Source organism: Nicotiana attenuata, unplaced genomic scaffold, assembly GCF_001879085.1.
Source record: "Nicotiana attenuata strain UT unplaced genomic scaffold, NIATTr2, whole genome shotgun sequence".
Taxonomy (NCBI): domain Eukaryota; kingdom Viridiplantae; phylum Streptophyta; class Magnoliopsida; order Solanales; family Solanaceae; genus Nicotiana; species Nicotiana attenuata.
The window spans coordinates 375261-392799 of NW_017670479.1; positions in this window are offsets into that span (position 1 = coordinate 375261).

Genomic DNA, 17539 nt, shown 5'->3' on the forward strand with positions numbered 1-17539 from the left:
ATTATAAACCAAAAGAATTTAAAAATATTGTTAGTTAGAGCTACCTTTTCTATTTTATAGCAAAATAGGTATTTATTTTATACCCTACCATTGAGGCGTGAAATACTTCAGTTGTGTTCTTTCTCTCTCTCTTCCTTCTTTCTCTATCAGCAAGATTCTCAATCCTCTCTCTTCTCCCTCAAATCTCTCTCCCTTTTCCATCAAGGCAGCCGTCGTAGCAGCCCACTTTGGTGGTGATGGTGGACTTCTGAAGCAAAGAGAATAGATCTGAAGCGAAGAGGGAGTAGACTAACAGATCTGGCCATGGCTACGGATTGAGCTTTTGAAAATCTGAAGCAGAGTCGCCGGAGAAGATTTGAGGGCCAAGTTTTTGTTCGTATCCTTTTTAGTTTTAATACAATGTATACAGTATTTTGCTTGGCCGGAAAACACCATCTCCGACGAACTTTCTTCTCTTCTTTGCTATTGAGTCACATACAATGATACAAATACATTAAATTCTGTACAAATACATTAAAATATATTATATTTTTATATAAATACATTATTTTTTCGCTTGTATTTATGTATTCCGAAGGTCTTTATTTTTTGAATGCAATCGAATATCACTGTTTTGTGATTTTTTATTGTTTGAATATAGTCGAATTGAATACTGTGAATTGAATACAATGTATAATAGTGAATAATGAATATCGATGAATTGAATACAATGTATACGGTCGAATGGAATAGAACGGTATACACCCTATTTCTTGATTTTTTGTTATTTTAATACAACTAAATTGAATATAGTGAAATTGACTACAATTCAATATTGCACTTTTCGTTATTAAACACCCGGAATCGCTATTTTTTAGGCGAATTACCTCACTGTATTTATAAATACATTCGCGCGAATACATGGAATACAGAATTAAACAGATATAATCCATGTTCTTTAGGCGAATTACCACAATGTATTTATAAATACAGTCTTACATGGAATACAAAATTAAACAGTTGTAATCCCTATTTTTAGGTCGTTTGTTGAGTTAAATTAGTATTAATACATGCTAATTTATCCTCTTTCCGTTATTAAACAGCTGGACTTCCTACTTATTAGGCGAATTCTGTGATTGTATTCATGAATACAGTAGTGCGAATACAGCGAATACAGTCCGGTAGCAACGAAATATTAGCTATAGGAAGTAAATATGTATATGGTAGCTATAGAAAGTTAATAGCCACTAAACTATAGTGGTTTCTGAAAATTTTTCTTTATTTTTTTTAGTAGAAATGACACCACATAGCCGCTTTGAGTGCCTTTTTAAAAACTATATAATGTTTAACCAATTTTGACAAACTTCACCACCCTTCATGATGTTGTTGTTGTTGCTTCTTCAAACCTTTCAGGTTTATAGTTAGGCTCTGTCAGAGCCTAATATGTGAATTTGAACAAACGTCTGAATTTGAACTGCATTCAAACTTCAGACCTTCAAGTCTATAGTTAGACTCTAAAGTTAAGCTTTGACAGTGCCTCTTTGAAGTTGATTCTGACATAGGCTTAACTTTAAGATTTTTTAAATTTTGGCTAATCGTTAAATATGGATCCTAAAAATAACTATTTATGCATTTTTCCCATTATAAAAGAATATGTATATAGGAGTCTGCTCTAAAGGTTGTAATTTCACCTAAAATATTATGCATTCGAAGCACAATGACTATGAAATATAAAGCTATGATGGGTAAATTGAAAAACTATGAAAAGTAATTAAATTAAAAGATAGTTATCATCTATAAATAGATATTCGATTTAGCTATGGCAGGTAAATTTTTCTTATTTTTCCAAGCGAGCAATTTAGGCTATACCAAAGCTAAATTCTTTGGGCCCAAGCCAACTTGTAGTTTAATGAAAATTTACCTGCCATAGCTAAATCGAATATCTATTTATAGATGATAACTATCTTTTAATTTAATTACTTTTCATAGTTTTTCAATTTACCCATCATAGCTATGCCAAATACATAGAGTTATTCCATTATATCAATCTTTTCCTTCAACTATCTATATTCTCCATCAACTCTCTCTCCTTTTTCCTTCTCTCTTCGCCCTCGGTAAGGCCGCCATCCAACTCCGTCGCTGCAGGTCATCTTTCCGATGGAGCTCTACCGGAGCCCAAGCCTCTCTCTCTTTTCCCTTCTCTCATCTCCACCATCAGATCCAATCGCCTCTTCTCTCTCTCTCCGTCTCTCTCTCTCTCTCTCTCTTCCATTCTCTCATCTCCACCGTCAGATCCAGATCTGAAAAGCACGAAGTCGCAATGGGTCCATTACCGGCGGCAAAAACAATGGAGGAGGAAAATCGGAGGCGTTTGATCGGTTCCAAGCCTGTACCACTATCGAGTGGCAAGGATGTTCGATGCAGTTTTACCCAAAAAAGGTCGGGATCGATTTCCACATGGAGTTAATTGATTTGGAGTTAGGTATCTAACTAATCTAGATGTGCGTGTTGTTCCAAATTGTACCTCCAAACATAGTCATGATTGATTATACTTCTAATGCTATACTATAATATGCTAGAATAAGCTAAGTACACTATTGTTTTGTTGGTTGTTTTCAAGGATTAAAAGGGACTAGGGCAGTGACTTTCGCCTAGGTGGATATCTAACGGGTATCGAGAATTCAGGGCAAGCTTGTTATGATTGTGGTCGTGATATAACCATCACACTTAAGTGCTCACTCTGTACCTCTCGGTAGTTTAAGTGACTTTACCCGATTTGGCTTTGTCAAGACCAAATGGGTGTTCATGCATAACGAATGATATTGGCTCAAGTCGGGTATTACTATCTCTAGGTTTAACCCTTTAGTTGGGGCTATCAATCTCTTGAATTCACCCAAATTCCTTGTTAGCCTAATTTTCCTAGACTTAGTCCCTCTTTCTCAAGAAGAGTCTAAGTCATCAAGGCACGAATCAGTGTATGCAACCACCAACTCTACAATTAAAGCATGAATTAAGCTAAATATCACTAACCCATAAACAATTAAGCCCTAAAATTCAAGACCCATTAAATACCCACACTAGGGTTGGGTCACAACCCTAGCTATAGGGTTTAGCTACTCATAATAACAGTAGAAATCAAAAATGAAGATGAAATATAAGCCATAATATTCAAATACAAGATGAAAATCTAAAGATTGAAGATAAATCTACTCTAAGATTACTCAAAAAGGTAAAAACCAGCCGTTCACGTGCTCAGCAAAATATTACATACCCTAAAAATATGAAAAAGATCTATTTATACTAGGATGAAATTCCCGGACAAAAATGCCCCTGCAAAAGTTTTGCGAAGGCGTAATTCTGACCGCGTCCGTGCTTGAGCTACCGCGGCCCGTAATAATGACCGTGATCCTCGTTTCTCCATATTTGAATCTGGACTGGGACCTGTTTCGCGGACGGCGTAAAACCCACCGCGTCCGCGTTAGCTTAAACCGCGGTTGCGTAATTTGGACGCGGACCGCATTCTTCAAGCAAAGCTTAACTTGCAGGGTCTCTGAACCTAGGAGTACGCCAATACAATCGCGACCGTGCCAGATATTCCGCGGCCGCGCTTTTCCATCGCGTCAGCGGTCAATCTTGTGCCCAAAAATAGCTTCTTTGAATCTCACTTTCGCGGGCCGCATATCTGTGGCCGCCTCAACAGTGGTCCTTACGCGGCCGCTATTTTCTGCCGCTGTCATTGCTCCAGTCCAGCTTTGGATTTGTGCAAGTTTAACTCCTTCATGAGTTGATTATGCCTTCTTTGCCTCACTTTGGCCAAACCCTGCAAGCAAGCACACTAAGTCAGTTTTCAGAAATACCTTTACGTATTTTCGACCCAAAACCTAAGCAAAAGAGAGCACATAATAGGTTAAAATCCATAGTTATCAACTCTCCCAAACTTAAGCTTTTGATTATCCTCAAGCAAACAAGGTAATTCCCACCTCCACAAGAAAAGAAAGGAAAAACTTCAACTGTCCTAAGGTGACTTCATCAAGCATCAATTGGGACTAACAATTACCCTCAACACAAATGCATTATCAACAACACACAACCTTTTGAGTACCATAGTTCTAGTGCGACGCAAGAGCATCAAGAGTTGACTTAACTCACCAAGGAAGCTCGCTCTACTACGTAGGCCATTGTGGAACCCAAACTCTTCCTCCTCTACTCTCCATAAGCAAATATTACTTTAGATTGTAGCACTCAAAACAAGGATTGTAGACAAGTACGCTCATCTCTCTCAAGGGAAGGTCACAAGTCCGGCTCTAAGTACCATAAGCTTGCCCCTTATGTAAATCACCACTAATGTAACCTCACTCAACTCGAAATCATATAGGGATTTTGCGGGAATGTAATGAAGGCTTTTGGTTCAAGGTAGGATATATCGGTCTATGAAGGTTTTATCTTTCCTTAAGCACTTCATTTTCTCATTTCGGCTCACACTTTCTTGACTCTTTGAGTCATTTTCTTCTTTCTTAGGGGACTATAGAGACACACTGTCACTCTTTCTTGATCATGACAATCATTTTTCTCCTTTTCTAATCATTCCAAGCCTTTCATCATTGCTTTCATTGAATCCCTTCATTTTTCTATACTATTCACTTTTTTTGACTTTTTGGCTTTTCTTTCTTTTCCTTTTGCCTTCCCTTTTCTTCATTTTGTACCTTTTTATCACTTTCACACTCCTCGTCTCTCCCCCCAAACTTATGCTTTTACCAATTGTGCTAAGGAAAGATCGGGTGCCAAGAGAGGGTCATTATAGAACGGATAAAGGCTTGTATCATGGTTAAAGAACAAGGGCTTCGGCTCAACGGGGTTGACTAGGGATATCATATTTGGTGGGCTATGGATGCTTTCAAGTTTCAAGTTGGATCAAGGAGAGCCTATATTCATTTCTCAAGTCGAGCTACACTTAGAATTTTGCCTAGACAAACATCTAGGGCAAGTTCTAGACTTATTGGCACGGGACTTGGACTTGCAAATGAATACCTCACCTCACAAGCTGTTGGATTGCTAAAGAGAACAGAGTCGATGTCCCACAACAACCTTAGCTAAGATTGAGCAACACAAATGGCTTCAAGAAGCCACTGGATGATTGCTTAGTCAACACAAGAGTCTAACGGTCACAACTAGAACCATTCTTTGCAAATCAACTTGTTTCTAACCATAAGGTCAAAGGTAAATGTGCTAGGCCCAAGTGAAGCTTGCCTGAGACACTTTTATTCATTACTACTATTTACACAAAAACATAAAGAAACGGACTCAAACCCTTAAGAAGGTTGTCACGCCATCCATCATCGGGAAGAGCCACCAGGTTCACCCAACCTCCACCTTTGTAAAGAACCGTGGCATTAAGAAAACCGAAGGCTTATTGATCACGAAGCTAAGAACTCAAAAGAAAGAAGCTACTAAAGGAAGTAAAAATCTAAGTTATTAAGGAAAAATATCACAAAAGTTATAAAGTGAACTACGGAAAGTAAAATGAATATGTACAATAATAGAAAGAAACGAATATATACAAAATGGGACTAAATATATACATACCAAAAGTGAAAAATAACGAAAGTGGAAAATAATGATAAGTAAAAATAAAGAAAAATAGTATCATAATTATTACATGCCAGTTATCAAATCAAAATAGGACCACCCCCCAAATAAAAGCTAGCATTGTCCCCAATGCTAACAGCAAAAAATAAGATCAGGTAAGGGATAGAGAGTAAAAAAAACTCCCTATGTGGTCTGCATCGGGTCCTGTACATCAGTGGGGTCCTCGGACTGCATAGGATCAGCAGCTCCCACCGAGTCCTCTAACTGGATCTCCAAATCTGACTGGGGGACCACTGGGTTGCTGAGCATCTGGATCATCTCTGTAGCAGCTTGTGTAGTGGCAGCTGGCTCCTCAGATTGGCCAGCTGCTGGTCTCATGCTCTGCTGCTTGTGCTGTTGTGACATGCTCCTCCAAGAGCAAATCCAATGGGATATCACCAGTTGATGTGAACCTCTGTACATCCTGCCTAAGTTGCTGCACTGATTCCTTTGAAGCCCGAGTCTTCTTCATCTTCTTGACCTGCTTGCCCAGGTCCTTTAGCTTTTCCCTGAGTATCCAAAGTGGCCATGATAAGCTTTTGGTTTTCCAGGAGCTTCTTTTGGTCGTCCAGAAGCTCCTTCAACAATTCTTCCACTGATGAAGGCACCTGAGGCTGTGCCGAAGCTGACTGAGATGCCACTGCACTGGTTAAGACAGACAGCTTTGATGTCGCTGCCTGCATCCAGTTGTTGATACTAGATAGAGTCTGAGAAAGTCGCAGGGCAGTTTGGGGGTAGGCGAAAGAAGATGGCACAGACAATGGCTCGGTGATGGATGGCCCGGATGAAAGAGGACGACAGCTGAGGATCCCCCTACTGTGGTTGGCTCTGACCCGGCGGCCACTATCCCTGGCTCTTCAGACTGGCCAGTGGGGATAGCAGCTTTACCGTTTGCTTTAGGGTTGTCCGGTCCTTTGGTGTTGTACCATGAGAAGAGTTGCTTTGGCTTTGTCTTAGTGTCATAATTCTTCTTCTCAACTCCCTGGTCCTCAAAGTACATGGTGAGGAAATTGGGGTAGGGGTAGGATCTTTCGTCCTTCCCAACTGCCTTTGATGTTGTAATGCATGAGGTTCCCCACATTGATGGGATACCCCGCCATGATGGAAGCTATCAAGATGCACCGGGTGAGTGGAAGGACACTGTCATGCTGACATGGATCCAGCCGACTGCAAACAAAGGTGGACCACCCTTTGGCTTCAAAACTGAGGGTGTTTCTGGCTATTGGGAACCCTGTTGTGAGCCATGCCGGTGTCGTCCCGGGAGCTAATATTTCCACCACCCGTGGCCGGGCTACCTCACCAAGTGCCAGCTTTTCCAAATATTGCACAGCTTCCACATTCTCGAAACCGGCATACTCATTCAATGTTTGGCCATCAAATCGGATCCTCAGATTCCGGACCTTTGTCACTGTGGTGCCCTTTTTGATGTGGTCCACGTTTGCGTAGAATTTTTTGACAAGAAATTCATTGGCATCCGGAACCTTGCCGGTGAACCATTTCCACCCTACTCTCTCCTCAAATTGCCTTTTGACATTTGTATTGTGGGAAAGGAGGTCTCGCTCAATGAATTGCCTCTCTAGGGTGAGTGACCTTTGGGGCCACCATTCGGAGTTTTCGGTAGGCTAACTCACTGACAAATCTGTGATGCCACACCTCCGGATTTCTTGATCTTTCCAAACCTCCAACAATATTATCACCCCCTTGCCCATCGTTCGGGACCTCGGCATCATCAACATCAATAGGGGCAGGGGCAGCTGGTGAGGCCGGAGTTGCAGCAGGTGGGGAAGATGATCCCGACGCCTCATTACCTTCCTCTGATTCATCAGACGACTCAGCAGAGGAGGTGAGTACATCTACCAGTCGGTATTTCTCCGGGAAATCTGGGACATGAGTGGGCACAGAGTCCCCTTCCGAAATTTCTCGGGAAGGGACATACTCACTCGTATCGGAGTGGTCCGCTGCTCTATCCGCAGCTTTGATGGCTGCTCTCATCTTCCCAATGGACTTTTGGACTGCGAGTGGTAACTTGGTCCTTTCTTTTCCTCCTTTTTCCGCTGCCTCGGGAGGATTCTGCCCTCCCTTAGCTTTATCGCTTCCACCTCGCGATCGGACCATTGTCTGCAGCAGACAAGCAAAGAAAAACAGTCAGAACATAGTTTCAAGCATGTTAGAACATTGCAGTTAAAATGCAAAATTGCTTCCCAGAACCAGGCACCGCGGACCGCGGAAAAGTGACCGCGGCCACGAAGAGAGTAGTATCAGACTACTAACTCTCTGAACATTGATCACAGCGGACCGCGAAAAAGAAGATGCGGCCGCGAAAGATCAATAGCGGACCGCGAAAAAGCAACCGCGGACCGCGAACGTACACACATAGTTCCCACAAATTAGGGACCGCGGACCGCGAAAAAGTGGACCGCGTATCGTGAAATTCAAAAATCACTGGCACTGACTAACGTATGTAACCTAGGGTTTCACAAAAATATGTGCAATTACAAGCATGGTTAATAACCTTATCCCCCATTAAGTATGTAAAAACTACCCACATGAATTTTGGCATCAATGTTTAGCTTATGGGAAGTAATCAAACCCTAATGAAAAAGAAAAAGTTAAAACGAAGAGAAGATAAAAGCAAAATATAAAAGAGTTGCAATGATTGAGCATACCAGTTGTGGAATTTAGAGAAAATAAGACTCTTGATTAGTGAAATGGGATTTGGAACTACTCAGATGAAGATGAACAGTAGGCTATTGCTGTGAGAGTGAAAGGTTCGAAAAGTGTAACAGGAAATGGGTCCGTCTATTTATACTAAAAGCACAAAGACCCACCGACTTACCTGAGCGCGGTCCGCGGAATACCACCGCGGTCCGTGCTTTTACCTTTTTGAAGAGCTGTTGCAAAGACTGGACCGCTGAGAGCGGAAAAACAAGCGCGACTGCGAAAGAGTAACGCGGACCGCAAAATTTCAACCGCGGACGCGAATACAACTTCAGAGAGTTGCTATTCTGGACTTTTCAAGTTCGCGTCCGCTGACCATTTATGCCCCCGCAAAAAGCACCCGCTGACCACGAAATTTTGAGCGCGGTTAGCATAATTCCCCACACTTAGGCAAATTTTTCCAGCAATAGTCCTGCACTGCACAAACAATTTCTAACAAACTTCACAACCAGTTAGTCCAAAACAAAGCCTACAGTAAGAAGAAAATCAAAAAGAAAGAAGAACACATGGGTTGCCTCCCAAGAAGCGCCTGATTTAACGTCGCGGCACGACGCATGTTACCATCATTCACTTGAAATGGATCATTGACACCACGTGGCTATCATCAAACTTGCCAAGATAGTGCTTCACTCGGTGCCCATTAACTCGGAAGATTTCACCATTTTTGTTTTTCAAATCAAGAGCACCAAACGGAGTTACATGCACCACTTCAAAAGGGCCACTCCATTTTGACTTGAGCTTTCCCGGAAACAGTCGTAACCGAGAGTTGAATAGAAGAACCAAATCACCCTCCTTGAATTCCTTGTTCCGGGCATATTTGTCATGTAATTACTTCATCTTGTTCTTATACAAGGACGAGCTGGAATAGGCATGAAACCTAAACTCATCAAGTTCATTTAGTTGCTCTACCCGGAGATTTGCAGCTACATCCCATTCAAGGTTTAACTTCTTCAGCGCCCACATGGCCTTATGCTCTAATTCAACCGGAAGGTGGAATGCTTTCCCAAATACCAACCGGTACGGAGACATACCAATCGGAGTCTTGTACGCAGTTCTGTAAGCCCACAAAGCATCATCAAGTTTCCTTGACCAATCTGTCCGATTTGCATTGACAGTGTTTGATAATATGCTCTTTATCTCCCTGTTGGAGACCTCAACTTGTCCACTAGCCTGGGGATGATAAGGGGTTGACACTTTATGATTGACGCCATTCTTGTAGAATAAAGTATCGAAGGCCTTGTTGCAAAAATGAAAACCCCCCCCCATCACTGATGATCACCCTAGGAGTGTCAAACCTTGTGAAAATATTTTTCTTCAAGAAAGCCACCACACTCCGTGCCTCATTGTTGGGCAAAGCCACAACTTCAACCCACTTGGAAACATAATCAACAGCAACCAGAATGTAGGTGTTACCACATGAACTCACGAGCGGCCCCATGAAGTCGATGCACCACACATCAAAAATATCAATCTCAAGAATAGTGGTGAGAGGCATTTCATCCTTCTTGGAAATTCCACCAGCTCTCTGACACTCATCATATCTCTTTACAAGCTCACTAGCATCTTATACAAGGTAGGCCAATAAAATCCACAGTTGAGAACCTTTGAAGCAGTTCTCGCCCCACCATGATGACCACCGTAGGGTGAGGAATAAGGGTGAGGAATGGCAAGCATCAAGAATACTCATTTGCTCCTCTTCCGGAACACATCTCCGGATCACACCATCATTACGAATCTTGGAAAGATAAGGCTCGTCCTAGTAATAATCCAAGCTATCCCGTTTAAGCTTCTTCATTTGGTTAGAAGAGAGCTCACACGGGACAATGCCGGTCACAAGAAAGTTAGCCACATCGGCGAACCAAGGCATACTATTCAAAGACACGGAAAGGAGTTGTTCATTCGGAAATGAATCATTAATTTCGAGGCCATCATAGGGCCTCCCCTCCTCTTCCAAGCGGCACAAGTGGTCCGCCACTTGGTTTTCACACCCTTTTCGATCAATAATTTCAAGGTCAAACTCTTGAAGCAATAGAACCCATCTCATCAACCTAGCCTTAGAGTCCTTTTTTGTCATCAAGTAACAGAGTGCCGCGTGATCAGTATGCACAATCACTTTGGTACCCATGAGATATGGCCTGAACTTTTCCATGGCAAAGACAATGGCTAGTACCTCTTTCTCGGTCACAGTATAATTGACTTGGGCATTATTCATCGTTTTGCTTGCATAATAGACCGGATGAAATATCTTGTTGATCCTTTGCCCCAAGACCGCTCCTACCGCAACGTCACTAGCATCGCACATGAGCTCAAATGGTAAGCTCCTATTGGGTGCAGTGATGATGGGAGTGGTAGTCAATCTATACTTGAGAAGCTCAAAAGCTTTCATGCAATCATCATTAAACACAAACTTTGCATCCTTTTCCAACAACTTGCACAAGGGATTCACTACTTTTGCGAAGTCTTTGATGAACCTTCGGTAAAACCCCGCATGCCCAAGAAAGCTCCTAACTCCCTTGACGGAAGTAGGAGGAGGGAGTTTTGAAATCACTTCAATCTTCTCTTTGTCCCACTTCAATACCTTTCTTTGAGATCTTATGGCCGAGGACAATGCCCTCCTCAACCATAAAGTGGCACTTTTCCCAATTAAGTACTAAGTTGGTCTCTTCACATTGGGCCAACACTTTGTCAAGATTACCCAAATATTCTTCAAATGAATCACCCACAACACTAAAATCATCCATGAACACTTCAAGGAAGTCCTCCACCATATCCGTAAATATAGCCATCATACATCGCTGAAAGGTGGCCGGTGCATTACACAACCCAAGTGGCATCCGTGAGAATGCAAAGGTTCCATACGGACATGTGAAGGTGGTTTTCTCTTGGTCCTCTGGTGCAATCAAAATCTGGTTGTAACCTGAGTACCCATCCAAAAAGCAATAGTAGGCACGCCCGGCAAGTCTATCCAACATTTGGTCAAGAAAGGGCAATGGAAAATGATCTTTGCGGGTCACTTTGTTCAGCTTTCAGTAATCCATGCATACGCTCCATCCGGTGACAGTCCTAGTGGGGATCAACTCATTTTGCTCATTTGTAACCACAGTCATACCCCCCTTCTTCGGCACATATTGTACCGGCGAAGTCCATGAACAATTCGAAATGGGGTACACAACCCCTGCATCAAGCCACTTGATAATCTCCTTCTTGACGACCTCTTACATGGCCTCATTCAACCTCCTTTGATGTTCCACGGAGGGTTTGGCATCATCCTCAAGTATAATTTAGTGCATGCAAAAGGCGGGGCCTATCCCCCGAATATCAGCTAGAGTCCATCCAATTGCCTTCTTCCTTCTTTGGAGCACTAATCGGGTCCAACCCTGCACCACTACAAAGTGGCAAGAGCGGTTGATGCAGCTTTTACCCGAGAAGGTCGGGATCGAATCCACAGGGTGCTACAACAAAGTTTGGAGTTGGATTTCTATCTAATCTAGCAGTGCGTAGTGCTCTTGATTACACTTCCAATCATATTTGTTTGTTTGTTACTTCTAATGTTATGCTAATGATATGCGAAATTAAGGTAAGTATGAATGCTTGTAAGGTTTTCTAAATGGTTAACGAGGCACAAGGGAAGTGACTTTCTCCTAGGTGAATACTTGACGGGATCTAAAGACTAAGGCAAAGTTGTTATGTTTGAGATCGCGATATAGCCAATGCACGACACTACTCACTATATACCTCTCGGTAGCTTGAGTGACTTTGCCCTAATTGACTTTCTCAAGACCAATTGGGTGTCAAAATTGTGCAAGCAATATAGGCTCAAGTCGGGTATTACTATCTCTAGATTTAACCCTTTAATTGGGGCTATCAATCTCTTGAATATTCCCCAATTCCTTGTTGAACTGATTTTCCTAGACTCAAGCTCTCTTTCTCAAGAAGAGCCCAAGTCAAAAAGGCATAAATTAGTGTTTGCAACCACTAATTCAACATGGAAAACACAAATCAGTCCAAATATCAACCACCAATAAACATCTAAGCCCTAAAACAAAAGACCCATCGAATATCCACGCTAGGGTTGAGCCACACCCCTAGCTAATGGGTCTAGCTACTCATAATAATAGAAGAAATCAGATATTTAGATGAAAAATAACCCATAAAATATAATTACAAGCTAAGATTTGAAGATTCAATGTTAAACTAGCTATAAAATTACTCAAAATAGACTAAAACTGCGGTTCACGTGCTCAGCTAAGATAAACATACCCTAAAAATCTGAAAAAGAAGTATTTATACAAGGCCAAATTTTTTGGACAAAAATACCCCTGACGAAGGTATCGCGGTCTGCAAGAAATGGAGCGCGGCCGCGATGGGGCTTTTAGCTTCAATTTACTGCTCTCTGAATCCAGCCACCGCGGACCGCAATAAATAGATCGCGGCCGCGGTGGCTTCATCGCGGACCGCGAGAAATGGAATGCGGCCGCGATGTCTTGAATCTTCCAAACTTCACTTTCTCTGAATCCCTTCTCCTGCGGACCGCAAGAATGCAGCCGCGATGAGGCTACCGCGGCCGCGAAGAATCAACCGCAGACCGCGTTGCTTGAACTTCCAAAATAGCATCCTCTCTGATCTTTGCCACTGCGGACCGCACTAAATGGACTGCGGCCGCGGTGGGTCTGTTGCAGCCGCAGTGGATTTTATGCTACAGCGATGCTTTGACTTGTTCTTGGCACTTGTGCAGGTTTCACTCCTTTTTGAGCTGGTTTTGACTTCTTGTCACTTTTTTGACCAAACACTGCAAACAAGCACAACATGTAAGCTTTGGGGATTACTTGTATACAATTTTAATCCAAAACTCAAGCAAAAAGGAGTACAAAATAAACTAGAATCCCTAGTTATCAACTCCCCCAAACTTAAGCTTTTGCTTGTCCTCAAGCAAACAAAATAAGTCCCACCTCCTTAAGAATAAAACCAAGAAAATTCAGCTGACCTAAAGTGACCTCATCTAGCATCAATTGGGACTAACAATTGCCCTTAATTCAAATGAATCATTAACAACATTCAACCTTTTAAACACCATGGTTTTAGTGCGACACAAAAGTATCAAGAGTTGACTCAACTCATCAAGGAAACTCTTTCTACTACTTTGGTCATTGTGGAACCCAAACTCATACTCCTCACTCTTCCTTAAGCAAGACCTCACTTTTAGATTGTAGCACTCAGAACGACGATTGTGGAAAACACACTCATCTCTCTCAAAGAAAGGTCACAAGTCCGGCTCTAAGTACCATAAGCTTGCCCCTTATGTGAGTCACCACTAATGTAAGCTTCATTCAACTCAAGATCATATAGGGCTTTTGTGGGGATACAATGAAGGCTTTTGGTTCAAGGTAGGAAATATTTGGTCTAAGTAGGTTTCATCTTTCTTTAAGCACTTCATTTGCTTCATTTTTGGCACACATTCTCTTGACTTTTTTGAGTAATTTACTTCTTTCTTAGGGGTTAGAGAGACACACTGTCACTCTTTCTTGTTCATTTCAAATCTCTTTCTCCTTTCTAAACTTTCCACACCTTTCATCTCTTTACTTTTATTGAATCCCTTCATTTCTTCTACATTGTTCATTCTTTTTGGCTTTTTGATTGTTTTTTGGTACCTTTTACCACTTTGTTGCATTCCTCGTCTCTCCCCCAAACTTATGATTTTGCCTTGTGCTAAGGAAAGATCGGGTGCCAAGAGAGGGTCTTTTTAGAACGGGTAAAGGCTTGTATCATGGTCTTTAAAAGAAAAAGGGCTATGGCTCAAAGGGGTTGACTAGGGATATTATCATTGGTAGTCTATGGATGTTTTCAAGATATCATTCGGATCAAGGAATACACTTATGATTTCTCCTAGACAAACATTCAAGGCAAGTTCTAGACTCAATGGCACGGGACTTGGACTTGCAATTCAAATTCTCACCACACAAGCTATAGGATTGCTAAAGAGACAGAATCGGGGGACCACAACAACCTTAGCTAAGATTTGAGCAACACAAATGGTCCCGAAAAACCACTTGGTGATTATCGGCCAACACAAGAGTCTCAAGGTCACAACTGTCACCATCATATACACACCAATTTGTTTTTGACCATATGATCAAAGGCAAATGTGTTATGCCCAAGTGAAGCTTTGCTTGAGGTACTAAAAAAAACAAAAAGAAAACAGACTCAAACCCTTAAGAAGGTTGTCATGCCATCCGTCATCGGGAAGAGCCACCCGGTTCACACAAATTCCACCTTTGGAAAGAACCGTGGCATTAAGAAAACCAAAGGCTTATTGAACGCAAAACTCAAAATAAGAAGCTACGAAAATGAAGTAAGAAGCTATGAAAGAAAATGCGGAAAGTAAACTGAATATGTACAATAGGGGATTTAAACGAATATACATAAGAGGGAATAAATATATACATCAGAAAGTAACTTTATACACAGACCAAAGTTGCAAAATACGAAAAGTGAAATAAACTGGTAAAATTATATACATACCAAAAGTGAAAAAGCATAATGAAAACGAAAATAGTATCATATTTACAATCCAACATCATCAAAATAGGGCTACCCCCTCAAATGAAAGCTAGCATTGTCCTCAATGCTAACTAGCCAAAAATAAGCGCAAAAAAAAAAGGAAGATAGAGAGTAAAGAAAAATCCCTATTGGACCTCCGTCTGCATGGGATCATGAGCCTGGCTCCCTGGGTCCTCTGACTGCTCGGGAACCTGTGACTGGATCCCTGTAACCTGTGCCTGCACTGGGAACTGAGGCTGCTCTAAGACCTGAGGCTAGCTAGAGGAACCTCCCAGCGGGTCCTCCAACTCAATCACTGCATCGATTGCCTGGGGGATCACTCTCCGTCTCTTTGGTGCCCTCTCCAACTCCTGCTCAGTCTGAGCTGCTAGAGGTGGGTCATGCAACAATAGATCCAATGGCAAATGATCAGCAGCCTTCATCTTCTCCACTTCTACCCTCAACTCCTTCACAGACTCCTTTGATGCTCAAGTCTTTCTCAGCTTCTTTGTCTCCTTTGTCAGCTCCTTCAATGCCTTCCCATGAGCACCTACAGCCTCCAATATCAACTGCTGGTTCTCCAGGAGCTTCTTCTGGTTGTCCAGAAGCTCCTTGAGACTCTCCTCCACTGAAGCTGGAACCTGTGGCTGTGGGGGTACGAACTGGGCTGCCACCGAGCTAGAAAGCACAGACAGCTTAGAAGTAGCTGCCTGCATCCAGTTGTTAATACTGGCAAGTGTTTGGCTCAAACGGTGGGCAGTCAATGGGTAGGCTGAGGATGAGGGGATAACTGGAGTAGTGGAAGTAGATGGTCCGGGGGCAATATCTGATGTGGCTGAGGGAGGCTGAGAAGAAGTGACTACTACTACTGGTTCTTCAGACTGGCTAGTAGAAGTAGTGGCTTTGCCTTTAGGATCCTTGGCTTTAGGGTTGTTATCAGCCTTTAGGCTATACCAGGTAAAGGGTATTTTAGGTTTCACCTTCACATCAAATCTTCTTTTCTCCACCTCCTGGTCTTCAAAATACATTGTAAGAAAATTTGGGAAGGGATATGATATGTCGCCATCATTGACTACCCTAGAGATCACCCTAGACATAACATTCCCGACATTGATCGGGTACCCCGCCATAATAGATGCCACCAATACTGCCCGAGAGACCGGCATAGAGTTTTCATGGGTAGTGGGGTCCAGCCTGCTGCATACAAAAGTCTCCCACCCCTTTGCCTCGACGTTTAAAGTCTTCCTCAGAATTTGAACCCCTGGTGTCAACCAAGCTGGGGTGGTGCCCGGTAGTGCCAGATATTCTGCTAACCACGGACGGGCTGCCTCATCCAATGCTAAATTTTCTAAGTATAATGATTCATCTTCCTCCTGAAAGCCCGGGTAGTCATTAATTGCCTTCCTATCGAAAAGCACTTTCAAGTTCCTCACTTTAGTCACTTTGGTATCCTTCTTGATGTGGGCAACATTGGCGTAGAACTCTTTGACTAAGTGCTCGTTNGTATTGTGGGATGCAAACTGAGCATCGGAGTCAGCATTCTTTTTCATCATCTATTCAAACATCATTTTGATTCTCCCCATTTCATTGTTGGATGAACTAGGACCTTGGGAAGGAAATGGGGGTGGATTGTTTGGTTGTTGATACATCGGGGGCCTTTGAAAGCCTTGCCCCCGATTTCCCTGATTGCTATTGTTCCAACCACCCTGATTGTTTTTTTCACCCTAGTTGTTGTTGTTGCCACTCCAATTACCCTGATTGTTCTGGTTGCCCCAATTTGAATTTTGGTTGTTTTTCCCCCAATTATTGTTCCCTTGTTGTTGTTGATTTCCCCAATTGCCTTGGGATCTCCATTGTTGTTGTTGGTTAGAAGAATTGCCCCTTTGGCCTTGATAGTTGTTCACGTATTGCACTTCTTCATTCTGCTCATCGTACCCATCATCTTGGAACCCACCACTATCTTGGTCATATTTATCCGAACTCCCATGGTTCTGTTGCCCTCTTTGTCTTCTTTTGTTCACTAACATGTTGACACCCTCCATAGCATTTACTTGTCGTGGAGTTTGAACCTGTTGTAATTGTGCCTTTGCTAGCTGGTTCATTGTTGTTGTCAGTTCTGCTATTGCCTGTCCATGATCATGGAGCTTTTTGTGCAAGTGAATGACCGTGGGGTCACCCTGTGGCACATTGACTCGACTTTGCCAAGCGGAAGAAGTGTCCGCCATCTCATCCAGTATCTCACAAGCTTGATCATACGGTGTGTTCATGAAATTGCCCCCAGCTAGTTGGTTCACTATGCACTGATTTGTTGTGTTAATTCCTCGGTAGAATGTCTGTTGTATCATCACCTCAGTCATATCATTGTTTGGGCATTCCTTCACCATAGTCCAGTATCTCTCCCATATCTCATGCAGTGGTTCGTTGGGCTCCTATTTGAAAGCTAAGATTTCATCCCTCAAGGTTGCCATATGACCCGGCGAGAAAAACTTTGCAATGAATTTATCCACCAACTCATCCCATGCATGGATGGAGTGGTTGGGGAGTCTCTCCATCGAATCCAATGCTTTCCCTCGAAGAGAGAAAGGGAATAATCTCAACCGCAATGCATCCTCGGACACATTTGTTTGCTTTCTCCCCCAACATGTATCAACAAATCCTTTAAGGTGCTTGTAAGCATTTT